The sequence below is a fragment of the Zosterops lateralis genome, assembly GCF_965231275.1.
Source record: "Zosterops lateralis genome assembly, chromosome: 17".
NCBI classification, from domain to species: domain Eukaryota; kingdom Metazoa; phylum Chordata; class Aves; order Passeriformes; family Zosteropidae; genus Zosterops; species Zosterops lateralis.
The window spans coordinates 9,872,642-9,887,385 of record NC_139777.1 but is presented as its reverse complement, the minus strand read 5'-3'; the positions used below and the strand labels follow the sequence as shown (position 1 = coordinate 9,887,385).

General features: G+C 55.4%; 1 long non-coding RNA gene across 1 annotated transcript; it reads right to left on the bottom strand.

Annotated features, from left to right (window-relative positions):
• Positions 1-8,507: 8,507 nt before the first annotated feature.
• On the bottom strand, positions 8,508-11,423 carry LOC310916487. Its single transcript, XR_014591304.1, has 3 exons — positions 11,194-11,423; positions 9,992-10,088; positions 8,508-9,210 (listed from the first exon to the last, which is right to left on the bottom strand). It is a non-coding gene; the product is annotated as an uncharacterized lncRNA (long non-coding RNA).
• Positions 11,424-14,744: the final 3,321 nt, after the last annotated feature.

Below are 14,744 nucleotides of genomic sequence, written 5' to 3'. Positions count from 1 at the left end.
TGCAGGAGGAGAAGCAATGGAAAAGGGGCAAATGGTTTGTGACCCCAATCCTGTGTGCCAGGGGACAGCGGGGCAGCTGCGCTGGGCCCTGCGGAGGAGCCCCGAGGGGACAGAGCTGGGACCTGGTGCCAGGCCTTGGAGCCGAGGGGACAGAGCCAGGTATGGGGACTCCAGGGGTGGGTCCTGCTCCGGGGATGGAGCAGAAGGTGACACTGGGAGCCCAGGAGGGGACAGGGACCCTGAGGGCAGAGCTGGGCTGTGGAGTGACCGGGGATGGGGGTGATGTGTCCCTGGCACAGGACTGGGCTGGCACTGCCGGGACACACCTGGGACACCCGTCACCGGTGCCACACGGACCTGCAGAGGATGGTGAGGTCACCTCGAGATGCCCAAGCAGGGCCTGGCCTGGCACTGCTGCAGGTGGCAGGGACAGGCTCTGCTGGGCTGCTCCTGGGGCTGAGGGGAGGGCCAGAGCCACTCCTGGAAGAGGCAAAGGTGTGGGGATGGGACAAGAGGGGTTTTTCCAGTCTTGGCAGGGGCAGGGAGCCTGCGTGGGCCAGGAGCAGCTGGACAGGGAGAAAAGGAAAACAGCGACTCCACAAGAAGAGAAACGGGAGCTGCTGGAGGTCAGAGCACCCCTGGTATTCCAGAGGGGCCAAATCCCACCGGCGGGGCCGTGGGGAGGAGCAAACACATCACACTCCTGTCGGCAGCCCGGCCCTTTTCCAGCCACGAGCATCCCATGGGAAACATTCTGTGCCGCCCAAATCCCTAAAGAGCCCAACTGGATTCACCCGCAGGGAGGTTTTATTGAGGGACCGAGGCTTTTAGGAGAAGAATTTGTTGGGAAAAGCACCCCTGTGGCTGCGGGCAGACTGGGGTGACTCTGCAGGTCAGCAGAGCCCTGGAGAGCCCCGGCAGGGGCGGGGAGAGCTGGAATTTTGGGAAGGGCTGGGTTTGAGGCCGGGGTGAGAATTCCTGGGCACCGACCTGCCAAACCTCAGCTCCTTTCCAATGGGTGTCGAGGCTGGGGTGGGTTAGGGAGGGACCCGAGCATCCCGCCCGGACCCTGCCCTTGGGAAGGGCTCCCGGAGCCGGGGCTGGCCAGGGCAGGGAGGTGACCCCGGTTCTCCCGCAGAGGCTCCGGGAGCTGGAGCGGGGCAGCCGCTCCCTCCTGCAGCAGCGGCTGGAGGTGCTGCACCGCCTGCACCGCCTGCTCCACAGGGACACGGCCGACACCCTGCGACAGCTCCGGGGGGCCCTGGGGCAGGTCAGGGAACGGCGGGGGGAACGGGGGGATGTGGGGCAGGGCAGGGAGGGGATCAGCCCGGGGGGCACAGCAGCCCAGAGGTGCTGCCCCTCTGAGACACCCAGAGGGTTTGTCCCCGCCAGGAGGGGCTGATGGGGACAGGGCTGTGGGGACAGGGCTGTGGGACAGTGGTGTGGGACAGGGCTGTGGGGAAAGGGCTGTGGGGACAGTGCTGTGGGGACAGGGCTGTGGGGACACTGCTGTGGGGACAAGGCTGTGGGGACAGGGCTGTGGGGACAGTGCTGTGGGGAAAGGGCTGTGGGGACAGGGCTGTGGGGACACTGCTGTGGGGACAGGGCTGTGGGACAGTGGTGTGGGGACAGGGCTGTGGGGCAGGGCTGTGGGACAGGGCTGTGGGGAAAGGGCTGTGGGGACAGGGCTGTGGGGACACTGCTGTGGGGACAGGGCTGTGGGACAGTGGTGTGGGGACAGGGCTGTGGGGCAGGGCTGTGGGACAGGGCTGTGGGGACAGAGCTGTGGGACAGTGGTGTGGGGACAGGGCTGTGAGGCAGGGCTGTGGGACAGGGCTGTGGGGACAGGGCTGTGGGACAGGGCTGTGGGGACACTGATGTGGGGACAGGGCTGTGGGGACAGGGCTGTGGGGATAGTCCTGTGGGACAGGGCTGTGGGGACACTGCTGTGGGACAGTCCTGTGGGGACAGGGCTGTGGGGACAGTGCTGTGGGGACAGGGCTGTGGGGACAGGGCTGTGGGGACAGGGCTGTGGGGACAAGGCTGTGGGGACAGTCCTGTGGGGACAGGGCTGTGGGGACAGGGCAGTGGGTCAGTGCTGTGGGGACAGGGCTGTGGGGACAGTGCTGTGGGGACAGGGCTGTGGGGACAAGGCTGTGGGGACAGTCCTGTGGGGACAGGGCTGTGGGGACAGTGCTGTGGGGACAGGGCTGTGGGGACAAGGCTGTGGGGACAGTCCTGTGGGGACAGGGCTGTGGGGACAGTCCTGTGGGACAGGGCTGTGGGACAGTGCTGTGGGGACAGGGCTGTGGGACAGGGCTGTGGGGACAGTGCTGTGGGGACACGGAGGCGGCTCGGGGGACAGAGGAGGGCCCCCGATGCTCCTGTGTTTGTTCTGCTCCTGCCAAGGCCCTGCTCAGCCCGGGCCCGCAGAGGTTCCCTGGAGCGCTGACCCGGCCCCGGAGCTTTCCCAGACAGGCTGTGCGGGCTGGGGGGCAGAGCTGGCGCTGCTCTCACCCCTCTCTCCCCTCTCCCCTCTCTCCCAGGTCGGGCCCGGCTGGAGCCTCCGGCGGGAGCCTCTCCCGGGGCCGGGGCGGGCCGGGGCCTCTCCGGGCCTGGGGACGCCCCCGCCGGCCCCGGGGGAACGCGGCCCCCGCCCCGGCAGCGCCGCGGGACCCGGCCCCTCGCTCGGGTGGGTGGCAGGAGGAGCCCGGGGGGACAGGGGGGTCCCACTGGTGCGACCCTCCCTCCGTGTCCCCTCCAGCTCATCCCCGGCCTCCCCCAGCCGCGCTCTCCTGCTCCTGCGGGGGCTCCGGCAGCGGCTCCAGCGGCGCCTCGGGCAGTGGCAGCGGCTGCAGGGAGCGCTGGGAGCCGGGCACGGCCCCGAGGTGATTCGGGGGCGGGAGGAAGGACAAGGGGCCCCTGGAGGAGCCCACAGTCCCCATCCCCGGAGCCTTCACTGGGGCCGGGGGTGTCAGCGGTGACAGGGAGCGGGGCCAGCCCGGTCTGTCCCCGCAGGAGGGGCAGCACAGACAGGAGCCCCCGGGAGCCCCTGGCCAGGGGAGGCCCCGGGTCCTGCTCCGGGCCTGGGCCGGGGCTCAGGGGGGGCTCAGGGGGCTCAGGGTCACCTCCAGGGCTCCGTGTCCAGCGCTGGCGGGTGAAATGTCCCCCAAGTGACACACAGGGTGTGTGTCCTGTCCGTGGTCGATCTCCGAGCCAAGAGGAGCCAGGAATGTTGGGCAGGAACCTCCTGGAGCTTCCAAACCTTCCTTTCCCTCTCTTGTGCAGGCTCAGCGGGAACATCCCCATCCCAGCTCCAGTCCCGGGCTGCTGCAGCACCTCCAGCACCACCTCCAGGAGCTGCAGCTGGAGCAGACACAGACCCCCAGTGCCCTCGGGGGACAGCTGGGCTCCGGGGACAGAGGGCAGGGCCGGGGACAGCCCGGGCTGGGGACTCCCCCTCCGCCACAGCCCCGCTGCTGACCCGAGGGAAGGAAGGAAGGAAGAGGGGCAGAGCTCCACCAGGAGCACAATTCCCGCTGGGAACAGCCCTGTGGTGCGGGTTGTGACCTCGGGCAGGTCCCACCACCATCAATCCACGGCACCAGTGAGCCCAGGGCATGGTTTGATCTCGAGGGAACCAGGTGGGATGGCCAAGGAACCCCAGGAACCCTCCCCAGAGCCTGCCTGGATCCCACAGGTTCCCACCTCCTGCTCCCACCCTGCAGCTCCTCCCTCGTTCACTCTCCCATCTCCCACTCTGGGATGGAGCTGGGGAAGGTTGGAGGTGACATTTCCTTTTCTGCTCCACCATGAGGACACTGGTTGGATATTTGGGAAAAATTCCAAGCTGAAAAGGTGATTAAACACTGGCACAGGCTGCCTGGGGCAGTGCTGGAATCACTATCCCTGGAAGTGTCCAAAAAACGGGTCCATGTGGCATTTTGGGATGGGGTTTACTGGGATTTGGTCAAAGGCTGGACTTGATGATCCTGGAGATCTTTTCCAGCCTTAATGATTCCATGATTCTGAGTTTTCTCTCTGGACACTGAGGTCCCAGTTATGGAATTACAACAGGCAGAACAAAACTCCTGCAAATTCCTTAAAAATCACCACGAGGTTGTGACAGACCTTGGAGCTGCCAAGTGCCCTTGGACAGGTGGGATCTGCCCATGGAGCCAGACTGGGATCCCTGACCCTGGGACAGAGAGGTCTGATGGAAAAAACCCCAGGGAATGGTTCTGTTTGGATGCTTTGATTTAATTTGAGAAGGAGAAACCCATTCCCCACTGTCAGCACATCTCCTTGGGAAATGCTGGTTTTAATTTGCAGGAGAACATCCAAGGAAAGTTTTTCTATGTGAAAAAGGGGAAAATGGGAGTTTATTGCAGGATTTTATTGCTGTGCCTTGTTCCAGGGGGAGGGAAAAGATGAGGATTGAAATATCTCTGTGCTTTCTTTCCAATGAAAATAAAAGTGGGGTTTATTATATTTCTCTGCAATGTGGGATCAGGGAAAATCTGGAATCCCTCAGGAGGCTCGGCCAGTCCCTGACTGAAGTTCAGGATTTATTATTTTCCCTTTAAATTGCACAACCAGATCAGTGCCACAAACACATTTTTATACAGAGCTTTTAATCAAACCCCAAATGTTTGCAAGGCCCTGTGGATGTCTCAGGGTTCCTGGACACGTGGGTGACACCAAGGGACACCAAACAGATCCTTCAGCAGAATACTGGGGGAGAAATGTCTCCCAAATCCCTAAATGGACACAGCCAGGACCTCATCCCAGGGGATTTTCTGCCTTGCCTGAGTCCCAGGTGTTCCCCTGTGATGTCCCAGATCCAGGGAATGCTGGGGGCACCTCTAGGGGCACAGCCTGGGGTGGTGGGGCAGCGACCAGGGCTGGGCTGCAGGGTCCCAAACAGTGCAGGATCCAAGTGTTGGGGTGCAGGGATCCAGTTTTGGGGTGCAGGGTCCCAGTTTGTATCCCAGTGTAGAGACACAAGGCTCCAGGCTTGGAGTGCAGGGTCCCAGGTAGTGTTGGGTGCCCTATTTTAGGATGTAGGGTCCCAGTCCTGGTGCCCTGTGCAGGGTCCTGGATCCTTTGGAGTCTTCCCACTGTCACAAGAACCTGAAATTATTCCCCGTGAAAAAAAAAAAAAAAAAAAAAAAAAAAAAAAAAAAGCAAAAAAAAAAAAAGCTGTGATTTAATGGAGGTCTTTGGTTTGGTTTGATTTTGGAGCAGGATGTGTCCTTTCCAGTGGGAAGTCAGCTGGGAATGGTCTTGGGATGGAGTTTTACAGCCCTGTGCTGCTGTTGGGATTTTGGAATCAATCAAACACTTTCCTGGGAGGAACCTCTAAAGGAGCTGTGAGGCAGCAGATGGAGTCAGACTTTTAAAAATATCCATGAATTCAGGATTTTTCCCCATTTTTGACCTTTTTTTCCATGCTGGAGTGCAGCTGGAATGTTCTCAGCATGGCCACCTGCAGCCAGTGCCCTGCTCTGGAGCCACCCAGAGGATCCCAGGGATTGCTTTGCTCCCTGGCCAAGGGAAATGTTGCTGATGCTGTTAAAGGGTCTGAAGTGCAAAACGTCTGGGAATTCCTCATCCTCTGCTCTGGAGCCAGGCTGGGAGAGCTGGGGGTGCTCACCTGGAGAACAGAAGGCTCCAGGGACACCTCAGAGCCCCTTCCAGGGCCTAAAGGGGCTCCAGGAGAGCTGGAGAGGGACTGGGGACAAGGGATGGAGGGACAGGACACAGGGAATGGCTTCCCACTGCCAGAGGGCAGGGCTGGATGGGATATTGGGCAGGAATTGTTCCCTGGGAGGGTGGGCAGGCCCTGGCACAGGGTGCCCAGAGCAGCTGTGGCTGCCCCTGGATCCCTGGCAGTGCCCAAGGCCAGGCTGGATGGGGTTTGGAACAACCTTATCAGCCTGAAATGAAAAGGAGCCTCCCTAATTCCCACTTTTCCTGGGCAATCTTGGTTCATCACCTCAGTTCCTTGGATGGTGATGATGAGCTCCAGCCATGCCACAGGGAATGGGGTGGGTTTAGGGAGGACATTCACCACCTGCTGATGAATTCCTGCTATTCCGAGGCAGTATCAGCCTGGAAAAGAGGTTTTTATTGTCCTGGTTAATTATTACCCACAGTAATGAGGGTGCAGCAGTGCTGAACTAAAGGTGCATTTGCTGTTTTCCTAATTCCAGGAATTCCTGTAGGACGCTGCTCCAGCAGAGCATTTATTCTCATTCTAAGACATTCTGTAACTAAAAGCCACAAGTGGCAATGAGTGTTTTACTCCCGGGGACAGCTCTGCTTGGAAGGGGATTTTGGTGGTCCCACAGGAGGAATTCCCACCCAGCCTGGAGAATTCCTCTCCTCAGGCTGCCCATCCCCAGGGAGCACTGCTCCAGCAGGGGTGTGCTTTGTTGAAATCCCTCATTTCCATGGAATGCCTGGGGTTGCTGCTCACTCCTCGTCCATTATTGCCCATTAAGCAGGGCCAATTAATCCCCATAATTTCGGTGCAATTAAATTGATTGGATGCATTTTGCACTCCCACCGAACAACCCTTGTTATCACTGATGGCTCTGGCAGCCAATTGTTGGGGTTTTCCTCCCATTCCCATCCTCTGTGGATGCTCCCAGCTAATTATGGTGAGAAATTCCCACTTTTCCTGGGAAACTTGGAGGGATGAGGGTGGAAAAGGAGGAAATTTGCCATTGGCTGATTCTGGAAGTGCTGCCCATCCCTGGCAGTGCCCAAGGACGGGTTGGATTTAGCTTGGAGCAGCCTGGGATAGTGGAAGGTGTCCCAGGGGGTGGAATGGATGGGATTTGGGATCTCTCCTCAGGATTGTTCTTTCATCCCTTGTGGAAAAGAGAATAAGAGACAAAAAACCCAAAGCAAATCCACCCATCCAAGTGGGAGCAAAGAAAATCTTTTTCCACTTGGGTGATGTGAGAAACTGGGTGGAAAATGGAATGAAAAAAAGGGAATAAAAACAGAAGGAAACCACTGAAATCACATGGAAAAAAAGATGGAAAATGATGGGAAAGAAATGAGAAAAAATGAAAAGCAATATCTGCCACCATTTTGTCAGGGGATAAATGATAGGAAAGGAGATGAAAGTTTTGCTGCCCTGCTGGGATTAAGGATTTTTACAGCCAGGGAGCAGCAGAGCAGGGAAATTGTCCCACTTCCTGATTCCAGACAGAAGGAATAGGGGAAAAATCCCAGGAAAAAAGTAAAGCAAAAAAAAAAGGGTAAAATCTGGTGAAGAAAACTTTTCCATACTTTAATAAAAAAAGGGAGAAAGTCTGAAGAAGATGAGGGGAAAAAAAGAGGGAGAATCAATTAGAAAAACTGTGGAAATAAGATAAAATTAATTTCATGGAACTTGGAGAGCAAGATCTCCCTTACAGCAACATTGACACAAAACCAGGAAACACGGCTGGGTTTGGGCAGGACTGGGAGAAATCTGGGAATTATCAATGGAGAAGCCAAGCAGGGAGGGGCTGGGAGAGTGGAAGGTGCTTGGAGCCAACAAATGGAGCAGTTTGGGAGATCCTGGTGCCTTTTCCCTCCCAAACCAGGGCCTTACATGGTTTACAATGAGCTGATCCACCTTTTCTCCCTTCCATGGAAAGGGATTTAGGATTCTGTAGGATCCTGAGCTGTTTTGTGGTGATGGAACTTCTGCCTGTGCCTCAGTTTCCCCATCCCCAGCCCCTGAGCTGGGAATGTTGCACATGGAGCTGGTCCCAGCACAAGGAATGATCTGAGGGAAAAGGGTTTAATTCTACTCAAGGAGTGATCTTTTCTTTTCTAATTTATTTATTCCTATTTCTTCCTTATTTTCTTTCTCCTCTTGCTCACCTGGAGAACAGAAGGCTCCAGGGAGAGCTCAGAGCCCCTGCCAGGGCCTAAAGGGGCTCCAGGAGAGCTGGAGAGGGACTGGGGACAAGGGCTGGAGGGACAGGACACAGGGAATGGCTTCCCAGTGCCAGAGGGCAGGGCTGGATGGGATATTGGGCAGGAATTGTTCCCTGGCAGGGTGGGCAGGCCCTGGCACAGGGTGCCCAGAGCAGCTGTGGCTGCCCCTGGATCCCTGGCAGTGTCCAAGGCCAGGCTGGACATTGGGGCTTGGAGCAGCCTGGGACAGTGGGAGGTGTCCCTGCCCATGGCAGGGGTAGCACTGGATGGGATTTAAGGTCTCTTCCCACCCAAAACCATAATTCATGATTCCATGAAATCCTGGAGAACTCCTGGTGCTGACTGGACAAAGGTCAGCAAACTGTAGCATCTGCCAAACCTTTTCAAAACGTGGGATGCTCACAGAAGGCAGAGCTGTGGAATTGCCATCAGGAAGTGCAGCCTGAGCACCCTTGGGGGTGTTTGGGAGGATTTGGGGGTGTTTGGGGAGGGGTCCCACCTTGAGGCTCAGGGGAGCACCCTTTGTGTGCTGCTGATTTGTAGGAAAAAAATGGTTTACTGCCTTTTTTTTTTTATTATTTTTTTTTTAATTATTTTTTTATTTTTTTTTAATCTATCCAGTTCTCTGCAGGAGCTGCATCCAATGGGTGTTGGAATCACGCAGAGCTCCTGTTTTAATTAGAACCCTGGAAAATGTGGCAATTAGAGGAGTCAGAACAGCTCTGCAGTCACTGAACACTGCACTGGAGCTGCAGCCTCAGAGCCCAAACCAAGTCCCAGACAGGCAGGAAATTCCCAGAACATCATCCTGTGCCTTTTTCCTTCCCATGGCCACGCACACAGGATCCATCCTGTCTAAAATTAGTGGGATAAGAAGCAAGTTTGGGGCTAAAAGCAATGTCGGGGTTAAAGCTGGGCATTAAATCTCTGCACGGTTTGCAGATGGAGGGCGGTGACCCCTGTGGGAGGCTCCGTGCTCATCCCAGGGGTTGAGTGGGAGCTTTTCCAGTCGGAAATTCCCCCTGGGGATGGATCCCGGCGCGGGGAGGGGGAGCAGCTCTGCAGGGATGCTCGGCCCCGCTAGATGGCAACTTCGCTCCGCGCAACGCGCTCCGCTCCCGGCGCCGGGAAACCGCAAACGGGATAAAACCCAACAACTCCCGCTTCCCCGGGGACCTGCAGGGGATTCCTCCTCCGAAAGCAGCGGGGTCCAGATGTGGGGGCGCAGCGGCACCTCTGGACGCGGCCTTTGGGCCACAGCTGGGGCTGCAGGGAGAGATGGGGTGTTCCCGAATGTGCCAGACCCGCTCTCCTTGTGGGAGCTGCTCTTCCCAGTCCTGCCTTTGGGATTTCAGCCAAGGAGTCTCTGCGAGAGTGTGGGGTGGAGAAATGGCCCCCGCCAGGGCTCAGATCCACAGGATCCTTCCCACACTCCATGTCTGAGATTCAGGCCTTGATGAAATACCCTAAAGACAAAGCTCAGGCCTGGGATTGTTGTAGAATGATGGAATATCCCGAGTTGGAAGAGACCCCCAGGGATCATCCAGCCCAGCTCTGCCTTAGCCAGACACCCCAACAATCCCACCCTGGGCACCCCTGGCAGAGCTGTCCAAAGGCTCCTGGAGCTCTGGCAGCCTCGGGGCCGCGCCCATTCCCAGCACTGGACATCTGTGACCCACAAAGGAGGGATAAGGAACAGTTTTTCCTGGTGTTTCCAGGTCTATCCTCATTCATCACTCCCAACAGAGCAGCTCTGCCCCGCTCTCAGGTGGATTTCAGCAGATCTGAAATCCAGAGCACATCCTCCATCCCAGGGAAACTCCACATGGATTTTCCCCACACAGCCAAAGCAACGTGAGGAAAAATCTCCTCCATGATCCAGGAGGTTTCCATATCCAGCCTCTCTGGGAGTTTTAGAGCAGGACATTCCTGTCCTTTGTGCTCATCCTTGTTGGCACCTCTTGGACCACTCCTGCTGGAAATGCTGCTTTGACCCGGCTCGATCCTGCCTGGAGTCAAAGGCAGCAGCAGGAAGAGGGAATTGTACCCGACCCTCCTTGATCCTCCTTCCTACAACACATGGAAGGTGTTTCCCTGGGCGTTTCCCCTTCCAGAGGCACAGGGCATTGCTGGCTCCTGTGCACCTGGAAAAAAGGGAAAAACTGGGGCTGGAAAAGAGTTAAACACTCCAGGTGTGAATCCTGATCCTCACTGCCACGGAGCCCAAGGAGAAACCCGAGGCTGCTCCGTCCTCCAGAGCAGGGGAGGGAAGCCCTGAAGGAGCTGTGGCACCTGCAGTGACGGTGACACAGTGACCGGAATGTTAATGCTGGCACTGCTCCCTCCCCCAGCCAGGAAGGGCTGCTAACAGCACGGCAAATCCAATCTTTGCTGGATACAAATTCCACCAAACAGCCAAAGCCGCGGTGAAATGCTCAACAAGGCTGGAATTGAATTGGAGCTCTGGGAGACAGGGAGCAGCTCCGAGCTGGGAGGGGCTGGGGGGGAATGAGGTGAGCTTGGGACAGGGGCAGGGAGATTTTGGGAGCACAACTGAGGCTCTGGAAGGAGGAGAAGAGGATGGAGGAGAATATGGATCAGCCTAGGGGAGAGAAGGGGATGTGGGGGAAGTGGAACCTGGGTCTGCCTCATTCCTGGAAGTGGCCAAGGCCAGGGGTCATTTGGTTATTTGGCCACTGCTGCCTCCTGCCTCCAGCCTTGCCTGGTGAGCAGCATATGGAATCATAGAAACATGGAATGGTTTGGGTGGGAAGGGACCCTAAAACTCATCCAGTGCACCCCTGCCATGGGCAGGGACACCTCCCACTGTCCCAGGCTGCTCCAAGCCCCAATGTCCAACCTGGCCTTGGGCACTGCCAGGGATCCAGGGGCAGCCACAGCTGCTCTGGGCACCCTGTGCCAGGGCCTGCCCACCCTCCCAGGGAACAATTCCTGCCCAATATCCCATCTAACTCGCTCCTCTTTCAGTTTAAAACTTATCTATCACTCTCTGCACATGTAAAAATTACTCCTTTGTGAAGATTTGGCTGCTGCTCATGCAGGATCTGGGTTACCCTGGTGTTTATCCTGGGAAAAGGAGGCAGCAGAGGAAGGAGGATCAACATGATTCCAAGTCCTGGATCCTCCATGAGGATCATCCTCCACACCATCCACAGGACCCTGCATCCCTCCAGTGCCCACTGGAAGTTCAGGCATTGCCTTCCAGGGGTATTCCTTTCCCAAACACACCTGAGCAGGAGGCTGGATTAATCCAAAGCAAAGAATGAAGAGGATCAAACTGCAGCAGAGAACCAACCACAGGCTTCCAGGAAAAAGGAGTTTCCAGGAACCCTCAGTCTGGAAACCTTGATGGGGGACGAGTCAGAAAATGTGGCTCAAAGTGATGTCTCAGTGGAGGAAACCATAAAACAACCTGACAAAATAAACGGTAACACTCGGGTGGTGCCGGCTGCTTCTCATTCCAGGGCTCCCAAGGAATTCAAGGATGAAATAGCTGAGCTATTAACAGCATTAACTCTGCTGTGAAAGCACTCACTTAACATTTCCTCACCATCAGAGGGAAAGAAAGCAGCAAGACCTTGATTGGAAAAAATGCTCCTGAGCAGCCCCAGAAATGGCAGATTATTAAAAGTGATGTTCAAATGAGGTAGAACTGCACTAAGGAGGTAAATTACAGAGTATGGGAGACCAGTTCCTGGGAAATTCAGCCAGGCTTTTGTCCTGGAGTTTCTGAGAGAGGCAGCAAGGGAGATCAAGTGGTCCAGAGATGCAATGGGCATAATCTGCTTGACTTTCCGAAAGATTTTTACCAAGTTCTCTAATCAAAGGACCTGTAATAACTTCACCGACACATTGTGACATGGACACAGAGTGACCAGGACAAGGGGGATGGATTAAAGGTGAAGGAAGGAAGGTTTAGATTGAATACTGGGGATAAATCCCTCTCTGGGAGGGTGGGCAGGCCCTGGCACAGGGTGCCCAGAGCAGCTGTGGCCGCCCCTGGATCCCTGGCAGTGTCCAAGGCCAGGCTGGACATTGGGGCTTGGAGCAGCCTGGGACAGTGGGAGGTGTCCCTGCCTGTGGCAGGGGTGGGATGGGATGAGTTTTAAGATCCTTTCCAGTCCAAGCCATTCTGGGATTCTGTGAAATCTTGAAGAATCCCCAAGTCCCTGTGAAATGAGAAGGAAAGCTCTGCCAGAGGTGATCAGGGTAAAGACTGGGAAGCAGAGGAGAAGAGGAGTTCAGGCTCCACAGGGATGAGCTCCACAAGACTTGACCTTCATGATGGCTGAAAGTCTGAGTTCCAGACTGAGCCCACAGCGGAGACATGGGTGAAGATGAAAACAGAGCCCAACTGCCCCAGGTTTGGACAGAAGACACAATTAATTCTGAGTGAGTGCCTGGAGAAACAGAGCAGGACAGCCTCAGCCAAGGATGGAGATGAGACACCAGGGCCAGGCCTGGAATGAGAGCTCCTGGGCCTGGATCTGTGTGCTGGTTCTTCTGTGATCTCTGCACTCCTCTGGCTCCTGGATTATCCCAAACATAAAATATCCCATAAAATATTTCAAACATATCACAAACAAACTGCCCTGGTTCTCATTCCCTGAGGCAGCAATACCCACAGTGGTCAGTGCCCAGGGAAGCCTTGGAGAGCAGCACCAGCCTGGAGAGATGGGAATTCCTTGGCTCCAGTTTTCTGTGCCTTTGGGATTCCCTTTGGCCTCTCTTTAATAGCTCTGCCCCCAATAATGTCTGGTTTTCCTTCCTTCTTGCTCCTCTCAGTGAATCCTCTGCCCTGTGCCTCTGGAAGTTGGGATGAGGACAGGGAAGACTCCCAGTTTCTTGCTTGCAGCTGAACCTCTGTGCTTTACCAGGACAGTTCCTTTTCATTCCCTGCCTGTCCCCACCATTCAATTTTCCCATTTTTCTGACCCCTGCAAAGAGCTGTGCTGACATTTCCTCAGAAATGTCCCTCATAACTCCAGCCCTCCTTCCTGACTGGGGATTTTTCAGAGCCCATTATGGTCCATTTGGAGTCAGGGTTTGTTTTCCCTGTGTGCATCCATTTCCATTTGTCTCCACTGAATTCCAGCTGCTGTTCTGTCACCCTCTCACTCACCATTAGGAGCTCCTCCTGGAATTCTCTGCAGGCAGCCCCTGCCTTTTCCTCCTTCAGTAACTCAGCCCTGCAAATCTGGTTGTGATTCCATCCTTTCCTTCACAGACCATGGAGGAGTGTCCTGCCTCCAGCAGAGATCCCTTCACAATGCACCTCTTTGCACTGTAGGAACCAAGAACTTATTCCTGTCTGTTACTTCTGCTTTTTTGGACTCCTTTTTTGAGTTTTTAGCCATTTTTTAGCCATTTTAGATATTAATCTATGAGGACCTTCTTGTATCATCTCCAAGGCTTTGAGGAGACCACGTTCCTGCTCCAGCAGCAGATTCCTGAGCCTGATGAGGTGTTCAGCACCCCCTGGTGCATCTTTCCCCAAATCCTCTCCCACTCTTCCCATGGGCCCATGCAGGATTTCAGCACTTGCAGTTTCCCTTGGCAAAGGAGCTCAGCAAATCCAATTCCTGTTGCATGAAGAAAGAGGGTTTTTGTTTGTTTTGACCTTGATTCCTGCTTGTTTCCCCTTTTCCTTCTGCAGGAAGAGAATCAAAAGCCGAGTCCTTGATGTCCTCTCATGATTTTGTTTTGTTCTCCTGTAGCTTTGTTACAGCAAATCCCTTTTCTCTGCTGGAGAATCTCCTCCTCCAGTTTTCCCCACACAAAACCATTCCAGACCTTTGACCACCTCCTCGTGCCCCAGTTTTCCTTGCTCTGCTGTTTCATGGAATGGGATAAAAGGGATCCTAAAAACCATCTTGTTCCGTGTGAGGAGGTGACAATGGCACCAGAGGCCAAGGACATGGCCCAGCCATGGATTTACATGGCACTGGAAGTGCATTTCCATGGATCAGATAATTTTCTGTGGATCAGATCATTTCCCAGTGATCAGATCACTTCCATGGGTCAGATCACTTCCATGGATCAGATCACTTTCACGGATCAGATAATTTTCATGGATCTGATCACTTCCATGGATCAGGTAATTTCCCAGAGATCATCACCATTCCCTACAAGGTTTTCCAGGAGCCACCACTGGTTTTGTTGCCATCTCTGCTGACTGATCTGACACTGGACATGCTCCCTGACAAAGGATCTCCCTCCTCCCTTGGGGAATTCTGGCTCCTCTTGTCACCCTGAGTCACCAGCAGTGCTCCTCTCCCTGCCCTGAGATTCATTCCTGGGATTTACAGGGCTCCTCGTTCCTCTCCCTGCCCAGAGCTCTGCTCTGACTCCTCATTCCCTCATCATTTTACAGCTCCTGGGCTCCCATTTCTCTTCCCAGACCAATCTGCAGCATTGCCCACTGGGTTGCTTTGCTCCCTGCTGGGGAAAGGCATCGATTTCATTATGAATTTTGGCAGTTTTTAAAGAAGGATGTGGAGCCCTAAATCACATCCCAGTCACAGGAGCAGAGTGATGCCCACAGGTTGTGTTCTGGCTCAGGTCATCTTTCAGGGGACACTCAAATGCTGCATTATTTGGTGCCTGATGGGGTTCCACAGCCTCTTTATAACACCTCAGTGGTCATTTGCTGCAGAAATTGTCCCTCACAGGAGGCTGGAGGAGATTTGTGCTGGGCACTTGGCTCTGAGGAGGAGCAAGGAGGTGCAGTCAGGGATAAAGCTCCAACACCTGATATTACAAGAGAGAAAAAGAATATC